Source organism: Manis pentadactyla, chromosome 2 (genome assembly GCF_030020395.1).
Source record: "Manis pentadactyla isolate mManPen7 chromosome 2, mManPen7.hap1, whole genome shotgun sequence".
NCBI classification, from domain to species: Eukaryota; Metazoa; Chordata; class Mammalia; order Pholidota; family Manidae; genus Manis; species Manis pentadactyla.
This window is the reverse complement of record NC_080020.1, coordinates 202,603,152-202,616,652: the sequence shown is the minus strand read 5'-3', so window position 1 is coordinate 202,616,652 and position 13,501 is coordinate 202,603,152. Positions and strand designations below refer to the sequence as shown.

General features: G+C 36.2%; 1 long non-coding RNA gene across 1 annotated transcript in view; it reads right to left on the bottom strand.

Annotated features, from left to right (window-relative positions):
- The window catches only part of LOC130682607 (uncharacterized), a 208,942-nt gene extending 207,515 nt beyond the window's left edge, over nucleotides 1-1,427 (bottom strand). Inside the window, exon 1 of the long non-coding RNA XR_008995873.1 lies at nucleotides 1,316-1,427. This is a non-coding gene — a long non-coding RNA (uncharacterized LOC130682607). The remainder of the gene's footprint in view (nucleotides 1-1,315) is intronic.
- Between the last annotated feature and the right edge of the window lie 12,074 nt (nucleotides 1,428-13,501).

Genomic DNA, 13,501 nt, shown 5'->3' with positions numbered 1-13,501 from the left:
ACAGCATCTAATGTAGTCCTAGAATATAGTGAGTACAAACTGTTTATTTAAATTTCTGACAATTAAATCTACAGACTTTTAAAAATTAAATTTTATAAATTTGGTTAAATAAATTATATTAAAAGCAAAGGTAATAAACCCTCAAAACTTATCACTTCTTAATTACCTTACTAGAAATGCACATTTTTACATTTTACTTTAATCTATGCTCTTGAGGTTATTACATCTACTATAACTGTATATGGAAATACTATGTAATGGTGTGTTACTACACATCTCTTCCCAATCCCACATACAACAACTTCACATTGGTAGTTTGAAATTGACCACAGATATTGGTAAATGCTACCATTGGGCTTGACTTACTGTCTCCTTGATTGTCAAGACTTAAAGTAATGGACAATTTGTTAACAAATTTAACACTAATAATGCTAATAACACTTTAACTTAAATGCATGTCAGGTCAGTAGCCACTACATTTTGAATAGGACAAAAAAATGAGGAAATACCCTTTCAGTATTCAAAGAACTATTATCCAACTTAACAAACTTGCTCATGTCAATAAATGAATGAAATTCCAACACACACATCTTCTTTGCCCCATTTTTACCTTGCCCACAAACATGAATGAAAATATTAACCAACACTTCTCTTGGAACTATGCCTATTTCTGAATACTGTCAGCAATTTTTTTTGCTCAATCACATGTTGAATAAACATTTATTCATACTTTGAATTTCAAATCATGGATGAATTACAATCTTAGGTTGGCTATGGATGCAAAAGCTTTGCAAAAATTAATGCAAACATTTTGAGAAAATCAATTAGCTATACGAAATTTACAATAAAGAGTATTGTAAACAGAAGGAACAAAACAGCAGTAGACTCAGAGACACTGAGAAGTGACTAGTGGTTACCAAGAAGGAGGGGTTGGGATGGGTGAAGGAGAAGGAATAAAGGGACACAATAATTTGCAATCACAATGTAAGTTGGTCACAGGGACGATAGTACAGCATGGAGAATATAGTTAATGATTCTATCACATCTTTCTATGTTGATAGATAGTAACCTCACTAGAAGGGGGAGGATTTAATAACATGGATATCTGTTGAAAGACTCTGTTGTACATCTGAAACCAATGTAAGATTGTATGTCAATGAAACTTCAAAAAAAAAGAGTATTGTATATTATATTCTTAGTTACAAATTCTGTGCTACACATCCTGTCAGTAAAATTTATAATAAGCTATATATTTTTCAGACAACCAGTCATTAAACACTTACCAACACATCACTGGAAGAAGACCAAAACTCACCAGAAACAGATGAGGATTTTTTTTCAGTGCCATATCTGTTGCCCTTGGTTTGCTGGATATATAATTAGGCAGCTCTCCAGAGGACCTGTGAGCATTTGAGCCCCTTGCTTCTCTCAGCCCAAGCATTCTTCTATTCTGTTAGGTTGAACCTAGCAAACAAAATCAGTTTATGGAAAGTCTGAACAGCAGAAATAGGGTCAAGAGGACATACAGGATACCTCTTTGCCCCCAAAAATCATTAGTATTATTCTTTCTCCCTAAAAAAGTTAAAGAGAGTGTACTATGTGAGCTATCATTTATTTTTCTTTGCCTCTCATTCTGATTCCAAGCTTTAATCTTCTCAGGCTTTTGCATACATATTATGACCTTGGTAGTGTCTTCTACAGTAAGCTAAATATCCCCATTTCTATAAACATTTTGTCATATGACTTTTTTACCTGTTGAAATTTCAGTCACTCCTTTCATATCACAATCTAATGTAGCAGCATTTTACTAGATGAACTCTAAATGTACACTAACCATAAGAAAACTGGCTCCCTGGCTTTGGAAACTACATTTCCATAAAGACAGTCTGGGATTGTGTCAGCCTAGTTAGCAATCACCCAACACTATAGGGTCATTGCAAACTTAAGGTGAACTAAACTATTCCGCATGACCTATTCAGAATTTGGCAATTCTACATCTTAGAGTTTGAGACAGTTTGAGAATATGCTGAGATACTTTGACGATCTAAAAGAGAAACAGCAAAACTAAAGTTTTGAGGCACACCAAGAATATCAAGGGACAAAAAGAACAAACATGAACACCAGATGACAACATTCAAGAAGTAAAACAAGAAACAACTGTACTTCAATTAAAAAAGGAATAGAAAGGGGGGACAGGGGTGTAGGATATAGGAACTCTGTTCTTTAGGCTCAATTTTTCTGTAAATGTAAAACTATTCTAAAATATAAGTATCAATTTTTTTTAAAGCGTAAGGAACAAAGATCCTTTCACATCTAAATAACGTTGACAAGTCATGGCAGTATATCTCAGTATATAAACAAGTATTATAGTAACGGACCTACATTGTCAATATTTCAAAAGGCAAGAAAATGTGCCACATTTTTCAGAAAGCTGTCCATCAAAGTTATTTTAAAAATTATTTGTGCTAGACTGATCATTCTCATGAAGACTAAAATTTCCTTATAAGTTTTTAGAAGCTGCCTCTGTACAGCAAAGGATCAGCAGCAGAATAAAAAGGCAACCTACAGTATAGGAGAATATATTCATAAATGATTTATCTGATATGGGGGTTAACATCCAAAACATACAAAGAGCTTATATACCTCAACGCCAAAGAACAAATAACCTGATTAAAAAATGGGGGAGGACCTAAACAGACATTTCCCCAAAGAAATATTAATGGCCAACAGGCACATGACAAGATGCTCCACATTGCTAACCATCAGGAAAATGCAAATCAAAACCACAATTAGATATCACCTCACACCAGTTAGAATGGCCACTATCCAAAAGACAAAAAATAAGGGTTGGTGAGGGTGTGGAGAAATGGGAACCCTCCTATATTGTTGGTGAGAATGTAAATTGGTGCTGCCACTGTGGAAGGCATATGGAGGTTCCTCAAGAAACTAAAAATATAGATACCATTCAACCTGGTAACTCCACTTCCAGGAATTTACCCAAAGAAAACAAAATCCCTGATTCAAAAAGATATATGTACCCCTATCTTTATCACTGCATTATTTACAACAGCCAAGATACAGAAGCAACCTAAGTGTTCATCAGTATATGAATGGGTAAAGAAGATGTGGTACATATACACAATGGGATATTATTCAGTCATAAAAGAAAAGAAATCCTGCCATTCGTGACAATATGGATGGACCTAGAGAGTATTATGCTAAGTGAAGTAAGCCAGGTGGAGAAAGACAAATACCATATGCTTTCACTTATTTGTGGAACCTAAAAACAAAGCAAAACAGAATGAACAAAACAGAAGTAGACTCGGAGACACTGAGAAGTGACAAGTGGTTACCATGGGAGAGGGGTTAGGATGGGTTGGTGGGGAGGGTGAGAGGGATAAAGGAGCACAAAAATTCTCAATCATAATATAAGTTGGTCACAGAGATAGTAGTACAGCATGGAGAATGTAGTCAATGTTTCTGTAACATCTTCCTTTGTTGACAGACTGTAACCACACTAGAGGAGGTAAGGATTTAATAACATGGGTAACTGTTGAAACACTGTGTTATGTATTTGAAACCAATATAAAATTGTATATCAGTAATACTTCAATAAAAAAAGTCATTCGAAGCTGCAAGAACCTTTAGCATAACAGATTCTCTTCAAATATTGAACAAATTAATATACATGCACAATCTGGAAAACTGACATAAAACATCAAAATTAGTGATATCCCTATATTACTACCTGTATTATCAGCAATCATTTACTGAACTCTTTCTATAACTGAGTAACTCTGCATATGTCATTTCAAACAACACTAAAAAAGTAAATACTGTTATGCCTATTTTACAGATGTGAAAATTGAGACATGTGTCTGTGTATGAAGCAAATTGTAAATTTATGTAAGTTGAAAAAACACAAGTTTATGCAACATGTAACTGGAAGAGCCAGGATTCTAACCTAAAGTTGTTTGAGCCCAAAAACTGGGCTTTTTCTCCTATTCTATGTTTTTCAAAGAATGATGAGTGTACATATCAATAACTATGTATTAATTTCAAAGTCTCATTTGATATCATTTCAATTTTAAACATTATTCATGAAGCTTAATCTTTGCATTATGGTCTAATATTCATATCTTTATAAAAAACAGAGAGACGAAATGTGTCTTAAATTTCAATTAATAGATTACCAATAACTAGGATGGTTTTTAGCAGTTGAAAATATGGAGTAATAAAGCCTGGTATGATATAACGTGTAATGTTCGTAAGTTCTTTCGGAAAAAGCTAAGCACACAGGGCACACACACATACTGGACAGGTTCCTTTGTAGGGTACTGACCCCCCCCAGCTCCCCATTTAGCATCACTGTTGGTCTGGTTGCCCAATGTTCAAGTAGGCAAAAGGTGGATGGAAAAGAAGGATGGCCTTGGCAGGCCCCGACATCCTGCTCAGTGCCTTGGCCATTACTGGCTCCTTGGGTTTTCCACTTGCCCCCACCTCTGGAGGCCTCCTGCGCTTTCCTGTCTAATTTCCGATGAGTGATGAAAGTTCAAGGAGTTGAGCCTGCCTCCAAGAGTATTTTCATAGTAGGCTGTATCCAAACATAGAATCATTAGTAGAATTAATTACCTCCCTTTTTAATTTAAGGCATCAATGCTATAATGCTCAGCCAAGTTATTAACAATCTGACCCCAAAAATAATTCCATACACCATCTCAGTAAAAGCTGTTGCCAAGGTGTCATAAATGTAGAAGGTTTTGGTAACTGCAATAAGAGCAGTCCAGGAAAGGATTTAAAGAAATTCTAATTTAACTTTCTTGAGGTAACTTGTATCAGTAACTGTTTAATTCAAGAACAAAGTATATTCACATAAAGACTCTAAATTACAAACGTGTGTGTGTGTATAAAATACTATTTAAGAGCAAATAGTCATACAAGCTTCAACTCAAACCAATGTTGAATGCAACTTTTCCCTTAAAACCTGAAATTGGCAAATAAGGCCAAAACTCAAGGACTAAGAGACACTGAATGCACAGTCCGTACACAGAGAACCACCAAAGGTTGGAGTCAGATAGCGTCCCTGAGGATTACAAGTAGATGACAGAAGTAGTTTTACTTCTACAAACACCTACCCCTACCTACCACCCCAACCTCTAAGAGGCTGAGGAGGGACGAGAACAGGAGGAGAAAGCTTCTCTTCCCACCTTCTATCCCCATCCCCTGACAACTCCACAACCCAAATAAGAGGGGAGACTCTGAGGGAATCACTGTATAGACTGGGAATATCTGCAAGAAAGGGTGACCAACATTCCATTCAGTAGAGGGACTGTGGTCAAGGAAGAGGAGCTCCTGATCTAACCCTGGGCTTATTTGGAAGAGAAACAGCTGGAGAGAGATAGCAAACAGAGGGTGTCAGATACTCAGCAAATGAGCAATTTTTATTTGTACTATTTGGGGTGCTCAAGAGGTGTGAGTTTCCTACACATGATGAAATAGACATTATTATGGAAGGTAGCTGGGCAAGAGCCATTTTGCTAGCACCACATAAATACTGCTAATAATGGGTGAAACCACACACAGCTGTACATGCGTACACATATACACACTAGTGCAAGAGATTATGAGATGAATGCCAGTAGTAACAATCTAAAGCCAAAGGTTGGATGGAAGTGATGGAACTGGAGTCTGAAGCTGTGCAGGTAGAAATCCCCACAGCAACTCCAAGCCCCGTGAATCAGCTAAGAATTCACTCTGGTGCACACAAGAGAACATTTGGATACCTTCAGTGCAGAAGGTGTAGACAACTAGTCCTTGTTAACCAAAGGCTACTCTAGTGGTGCCTTGTGTAAAGAAACTTTCTGCTTCCTTCCCATCCTGACACTCTGGGGCCTGGAGTGAAGAGAAGGGAAGAGGTAAATCTTTGAATGAGATTTAAACTGTATAAAACCTTTAAAAACTGAAGGTAACCAGGAGTTTACCCAATCTGCCCAAATTCTGTTGAGAACAGGAAAAGGATAATCTGAAGAACCTAGTAAAGACAATAAGGAAAATAGAATTAGAAGAGGAATGGGTTCATGTTCTTCCCATTAAAGAGGTGGCTCTGTTCAATGTTTTATTCCAGTTTTTCATTGAACACTTTTCACCACAAATGATACTCAAGAGCATAATAATTATAGTATAATACAAAAGGCCCTATTTGGTTTGTTTGTTTTGACTGCTGTTAATTTTTATTTTCTTCAGGGTTACTCCACACATTTTCTCTAAGTGCCTTAATAACTGAGAATTATGAATCGGGTGAAAGAAATAGTCAAGTCACTGTCTTAAAGAACCATATCTTTTGTATTTCTTATTTTCATAAACCTATGTCTAAAAACAAATTCCTCTTCATTTCAAAAATATTTTTGAAACCATGGAGAATATAATTATTCAGCAATGCCTACTGTGTGTCTACTACCATGGTAGGCACCATGGGTATTCAAGAAAAAATAAAAGCAAACACACAAAATAGAGAACAAAACAAAACAAAAAATAATGTAATCCAATGCTAAGAATAAGAGAAGAGAGTTTATTGAGGGTCATGCATTCACGGAAGCTTTACAGAGAAAATTAAGACTTGTTAAAATAGTTAATAAGATTTTTTAAGTTTATTAAGCACATATGTCTTGATTGTTTTAAGAGCTAACCATGGTATACTATATATTTGTGCTGTTTCTATTTCTCCTGGCCCCAACATCCCTATAAATCATTTAAAATGCAATAGAAAGGAGACTTAGTTTACAGAACTATCTGAGAACTTTATGAGGTGATTTGTACTGAAGCAAACAGCTGAGATTCCAAGTTACGGCATTTAATTACTTTATTTACTAGCTAAGTCAAACCAAGGAAAACATTTTATTATGCAGCACATTCCACATCTGTAAGGTTCTATGCTTATATACTAAGGAGATATGTTACTGACAAAACAGGGGAGTAGTTACATCTCTAGTACTAACAGTATTCTTATTACTTATGTATCAAGACAGAATACTAATAATAATAATTTAGAATATTAAAATGTCCTTGAGCTTTGGATACGTCAGTTCAGTATATCCTGACTTTTGTTGCAAGTTGTTTATTGCTAGTGATATAGTAAATCCACATGAACTGGTTATTTCTGTTTTATGATGGAAAAGAAGTTCTTACTAAAATGTCTTTTATCAAACAATGTAGAGTATTACTCTGTGTGTTTTAAAAATTTACAGATGTTAATGAACTTTAAGTATCATATTGCAACTTGCTTTTGCACTGTACATGATGTTTTGAGATATTCACCAACTTCTAGGGAAGGAAAGAGAGAGAAGGGAGAGGGATGGGCTCTAGCTGTATTTGTAATTTGTATTTCTTTGAGATGAGGGTGTGGGGAAAGAAAGAAGAGGACAAGGAAAGGCTGACAGGGAAGGGGAAGACAGAGGAAGAAAGAGAGAGAGAGAGATTTGAAGCCAGTATGGCGAAATAATATTTCTTCAAATTGAGGAGGAGGATATGTAAATATTACTTAACAATTTTTTACATTTTAGCAGCCTTTAAATAATGTCATATGTCACAGGAAATGTTTTAAGCATATTATCAGTTCCTAAATCCATATTAACAAAGTTCTAATTAAAAGTTCCATACTACTGGTTAAAGTAGATCTACTAAATCTTTGTGGTAGTCAACCTTTACTTATCTGAGAACTACCAAGGTCAAAATATATGAACTTGAAGACAATACAACTCTGCCCTTTAAAAAGTGCTTATGAATATTTGTGCACTGACAGACTGAGCTGGACCATAGTGAATTAGGATACTCCAGTCTTAAATAATATTTTATTTGAAGGTCACTAAAGAACTAATAACCCATGAAACAGCTTAAGCTGAAAGACAAACCTTTCTAAAGTGAAACATGCCACAGCCTGAAGCTTTGAGATATTTTCTAAAATTTTTTACGAAAACAATGATCAATAATTGGTATTGTCTGTTACTAATGAAAAGATTGACATGCAGGCATATCTAAATGAACTGAAAGGCAAAAGTTGGCTCATTGCCTTGGGGACCAAGGGAAGTGTGGTTGCCCATAGCTTCAATTACTGAAAACAACAGCACCATGGAAGGGCAGGGCTCGCTCAAGAGCTGCTAGGGCTTCTGGAGCCCACAAACCAACACTGGTGCAAACCAGGCTACTAACCTCATTCAGATGCAATGACCATATTGCATTCTTTGTTCTTAGACATTAAAAACATGTAAACCCCCAATGTGTTGACAGACTCTTGAGTTCATCATTGTTCTGTAAATATCCTCTTGCCTTCTGTGTGACAACTGGGCTCCTCTGAACATTTTATGCTAATTTTGGGTATGACCTCAAGGCAGTAGTCATAGGAAGCATTTATAGCATTTTGTCATCTGTAAAATGTAATATTCTGCAGGCAGCAGAAGAAAGTCTGATGTGGAGGCAGGTTCCACTTTCCTAACTTCCTTCTCTCTACATTATCTTCACCACCGTCACACACAGGTGTATCAGAAATTCTACAGAGTTAGGAATAACTCTAGTGAAGAACAGAAGGCAAAACTTAAGATTATTTATTAAGTGTGACTTTCCTTACAGTTTGTCATCTGGCGGAAGGCAGAGAGAAGGAGTCAAGGAGTTAAAACCCTCTCGGGGAATCCCTCTTAAGAGGGCACCTCTTACAACATTAGGTGAGCTCTTTGCTTTCAGTCCTCTTAAACTGCTTCAATCTTCCCCAGGAGAATTCCCATCCTTTTTCTAAGAAGTCTATCCTGTATCCAAAGAGATACATGTCACTTCAAGATCCATCTCTATTTCTCCCAGCAGTACCTTTCCACAGTGGAAGGGGACCTTCTAAGTGGCTGTCAGTGATACCTACTTGCAAACATCCAGTATCTGGGGACACTACACCTTTAAAATCAAACACACACACACACACAGTTGATAAACATTAATTCTGAAAGTCAATAACTGTCTAAACTCATGAAGAGGATGAAAGATATTTCTATAACTATCTCATAATTTGTGATATTCCTTTCCCTCAGAATAGCCAGTATTCTGTATCTTCTTCATCAAATTGTGCCTAAGAAAGGCACTCTAACCAAGTTATACCTATTAACAACTGCTACCTTAACTACACAGAGAGAAGCTGGAGAAGCCTTTAGAAATGCTTACTGAAGTGTACTGCTACTAATAAGTTGTACTAGTAAGATGGAGTCATTTGTACACAACTAGGCAGTAGAGGCCTGGATATAAGTGAGCTCTATGCAGAGGTTATGTTAAAGAAATTACAATTATCTTCTGGAATGGCATACTCCTGCCCATCTCCCTTCATGCCTAAATACACACATATATACCCAAAGCTCTTACTCTTTTCAGAAACACCCTCCACTAGATTCCAACTGCTACATTCCCCCACTCCATTCCTGCCACCACAAACTTCCAGCATGTACGGAACTGCTCTCAGCCCACCACTTACAAGAAAAGATATAATAAGCTGTTTTCATGTAAAAGTTAATAACTGAAATTTAATTTTGTTATCCCTCCCCAGGATCATTAGCTCAAAACCATGCAATATTAATGGTAGAATTTCATGTACCAATAATACCCTGATGAGAAAGAAATGTTGATACCCCAAAATCTCACTAAATAAATAGAGGACTCCTGTTCATTCTCAGCAGGTAAATAATCTTGCCTAATTCTCTGTGGGGGCAAATTATTCACTTAACACCTGGTTTAATAACTTGACTAAGGGTTAACTGCTAAAAATTTATAAAACTACCCTTTGAAGATCTATGTACATCTGCTGTCTATACATTCTCAATTGTCATTTACTTTTCAATACAGTGCAGTTTTTAGCTTTTACAATCACTACTCTATCGAAACTGTTCTCATCAAAGTTATCAACTTCTTTATTGCTAAATCCCTGGGGAATTTTCTGACTTCAGATTAACTTCTCTGTAGGCTCTTGACACTTTTGACAATTAATTCCTTCTTGAAACTCTTTCTTTGGTTTCTGTTACTCCCTTCATGTTCCTGCCACATCTCAGTTCCATATTATAATGGTTGAAAGGATGGATTCTGGAGCCATATTGACTGGGTTCAAATCCCAGCTCTGCATCTTACAAACTGTACAACATTGGACAACTACTTAACTTATCTTCTCTATAAAGCAGGGATGATACAAAGAAAACAGCAGCCCACCTCATAAGATTGCTGTAAGGATTAAATGAATTAATATATACAAAGTCTCAGGGAGAGTACCTGGCACATAGCAAACCCTCAAGACAAACCTATTATTAACAAGACAAAAGCCACCTGACTGGTTTCCCTTCTGCTAGTCTTTCCAAGCTTTTTCCCCATTTGGCAGCCAGGGTGAACTTTCTAAAATGAAAATCAGACCATGTCACTCTCTGGTTTTAAGCATTCAGTTACTTGCTCACTCATACACCATCTCTGAATCTTCAAGGCCAATGGTTCCCCTATGAGTTCCAAAAGCATCTTTGATATACCCATGTTATAGCACTTATAAGACTGAATTTTATATGCTTGCTCATTGATTTATCTGTCCTGTAAGACTATAAGCAACTCAAGATTTCCTTTTTATTGATTCAACCTATTGACACTGCCTAACACACAAAAGGTATTCAATGCTTATTCAATGAATGAATGAATGCAGTCTATCACCTGCTATGAATTCTAACTAAGACAAGGAGAGGAAAAACTTGCATTCTTCCATGTATAGCCAATCAACTGAAACCTAGAAACTATGGGAAACAATGCTTTCTGCATTAAAATTACACATTTAACTCTATCAACAATTTCTCTAGGTTTAGAGGATTCATGTGAGGAATATTTACAAAAGTTCTACTTTCTCTTATCTATCATCTCAGGAATATACAAAGTTAGAAATTTCCCAAGATTTTTAATTGATAATATTTCTTTTCTCTTGTAACTAAATTGATTTAGGGCTCCCTGTATAATGTGAAGCTGAAGAGGGAGAAATCTTGAGGTAGACCTCAGAGCTTAAATATCCCTTCATTTTGCCCCAACAAAAGTAATACTCCAATAAGATAAAAAGAATATGACTTACAAAACCAAGGTCATTTTCCCCTCCAAGTATCTGGAGAGAAAATGGAATACATTTCCTTCCCTCAGGCAGTCCAAATTATTTTTAATTGAGAATAATAATGTATGATTTTAACTTTGTAGAAAAACTCATCAAATTTAAGGTAAAAGATATAAAAATTGAATCCACAATAAATCATCCAAAATATTAATAGTTGTAAAGCGAATGGGTAGGATGTGCCTCTGAGGTACACCAAGAACATGAGCTGTGCAAGGTCCTGGGAAAGAGGCACCTGACTGCAAAGCAGAATGTGCCTGAGCAGCAGATTAAAGAGGGACACATGATTTCAACTCTTGAAAGCGTTATACAAGGGATTGAGGAGAGAAATGGTCTCTCATTAATAACAGCAACAACAATAATGATAAATAACCTTATGCACTGCTAACACTGTACCACACAAGCCCTGTTGTAACACTGGCACATTAACTCATTTAATCCTAACAACAAACCCATGAGGTAAGATTACAGCCACTATCCCATTATAGATGGGGACTCAGGCAGAAAGAGCTCGGGAACTTGCTGAAGGTTACAGTTTGTAAGCAGCTGAGCTGACATTTGAACCCAGGCTCATTCTGTAAAACACCATGCTGTACAGCCCAGCCTCTCTTAAGCAATTTTGAGTCTCTTGACTAATATTTCCTGTCAACAAAGTGCACTGTTCTCCTATTATATGGAGATATAGTGGTGAGCAGGATTTGAAGATGCCATAATGGGGAAGATGGCAAAATAACTTGTAACAACAAAGAAGTGTCCAGAGGGTTTTGACAAGGGAACTTCAGGGATCTGGAGGAACAGAGCAGGACTCCTCCTCTCTTCCGATGATGAGGAAAGGCTTCTCACAGAGAGGAAGATGAAGATGAGCCCAGAAAGATGAGTGGGATTGCCTAGTAAAGAGGGAGAAAATGGATTCACATATGTGAGGAACTAGCAGAAATCTTACAAAGCTAGAGCAGAGCAGAGAAAGCACAGTAAAATAACAGATGAGACTAGAGACAAAGCCAGCCACATTAAAGAGTTTGGGCATTACAGAAAAGTCAATGAAAAGCCACTGGGGGGTTTTCTGAAAAGGAAATCTAGTAGTTGTAGTATAAAGACTAGACTGGAAAGAGACAAGAGTAAAAGCACAGGATGCAGTGGAAATGATACAATTTCACTACTCCAAATACAAGATGCTAGTGTGCAGATGCTGGGGATGGGCAGAAGTGGATGTATTGGAAAGTATTTAAGAGAGGATCCACAGGACCTAGTGATATAGTGGGTGAGAGAAAGGGGGAAGTCAAGGGTGACATTCAGGAGGCATCATAAAGAGAGCAATGGAGGACCCCAAGACATTGAACTTTTGCCATAAGCATCTGATGAAAAGTTAAAATAAAAATAAATAAATATATATATAAATATATAAAATTCACTAATGTTTAGCAGCCAATACCACCAGTCAGTTGAATGTAGAAGAAAACAGATTAATACATCTCTCAGGAAAATATTAACATTTGAGATGCAGAACTTTAAAAGATAAGAACAGAGGAATAACACTCAAATTGTGAGTATATGCACACAGGAAGCATCTTTATAGAGAAAGTGGTACAGACAATTAAAGCAGAGATTCAGGAATTGAAGTGCAGAATGGGAATAAGAGCCAATACTAATGAGACTTACAAAAGCATCTCTTATGCTTTAACAGTGATTTCAAACTTTGAGGGGTGTAGGCGTTAGAATAAATGGGCAAGGGTCAGCAACCAACCAGAAGAGAAACAAGGATCCACTCTCTTAAAATTCTGAAAACAAGGAATTAGGATCTACTAGTGGCATCATCAAAATAAGTATGCTAAAGAAGCTACCTGTTAAAAGAAATTACTTCAGGAAAGGAGGATGTCGATTTTTGTTCCTGTGATCCACTATTACCCTTAAGAATATGATTTTCTGGATTTGAAACAGGCTATAAATGTCTTCATAGTAACTTTCATTTACTACAATGTCAATTATTTAAAATAATTTAAAATGCACTATTGAACTCAATGGTAAATATTGAGTATATTCATCTTCAATATAAAAGTATCTTAAACATTCTATAGAGGCAAGATGGAAGTAGAAAAGCAGAGATGTATTATTTTGTGATAAACTATGGTCTTAATATCTTTTAAATAGACAAAATTATGATTCCTATGATTCTGATCTATGATATCCTTATTACCTATATTTTGGAGATTACTGCCTATTAAATTGTTTTTATTCATTTCCCTATCTTTATTCAAAAGTCTTTGTTGCTACCAATCAGAAATTCTGATGAGCATGAATTCCACACTGAGTGAATATAACTCCATAAAAAAAACAAAGAACCTGCTTGGCATT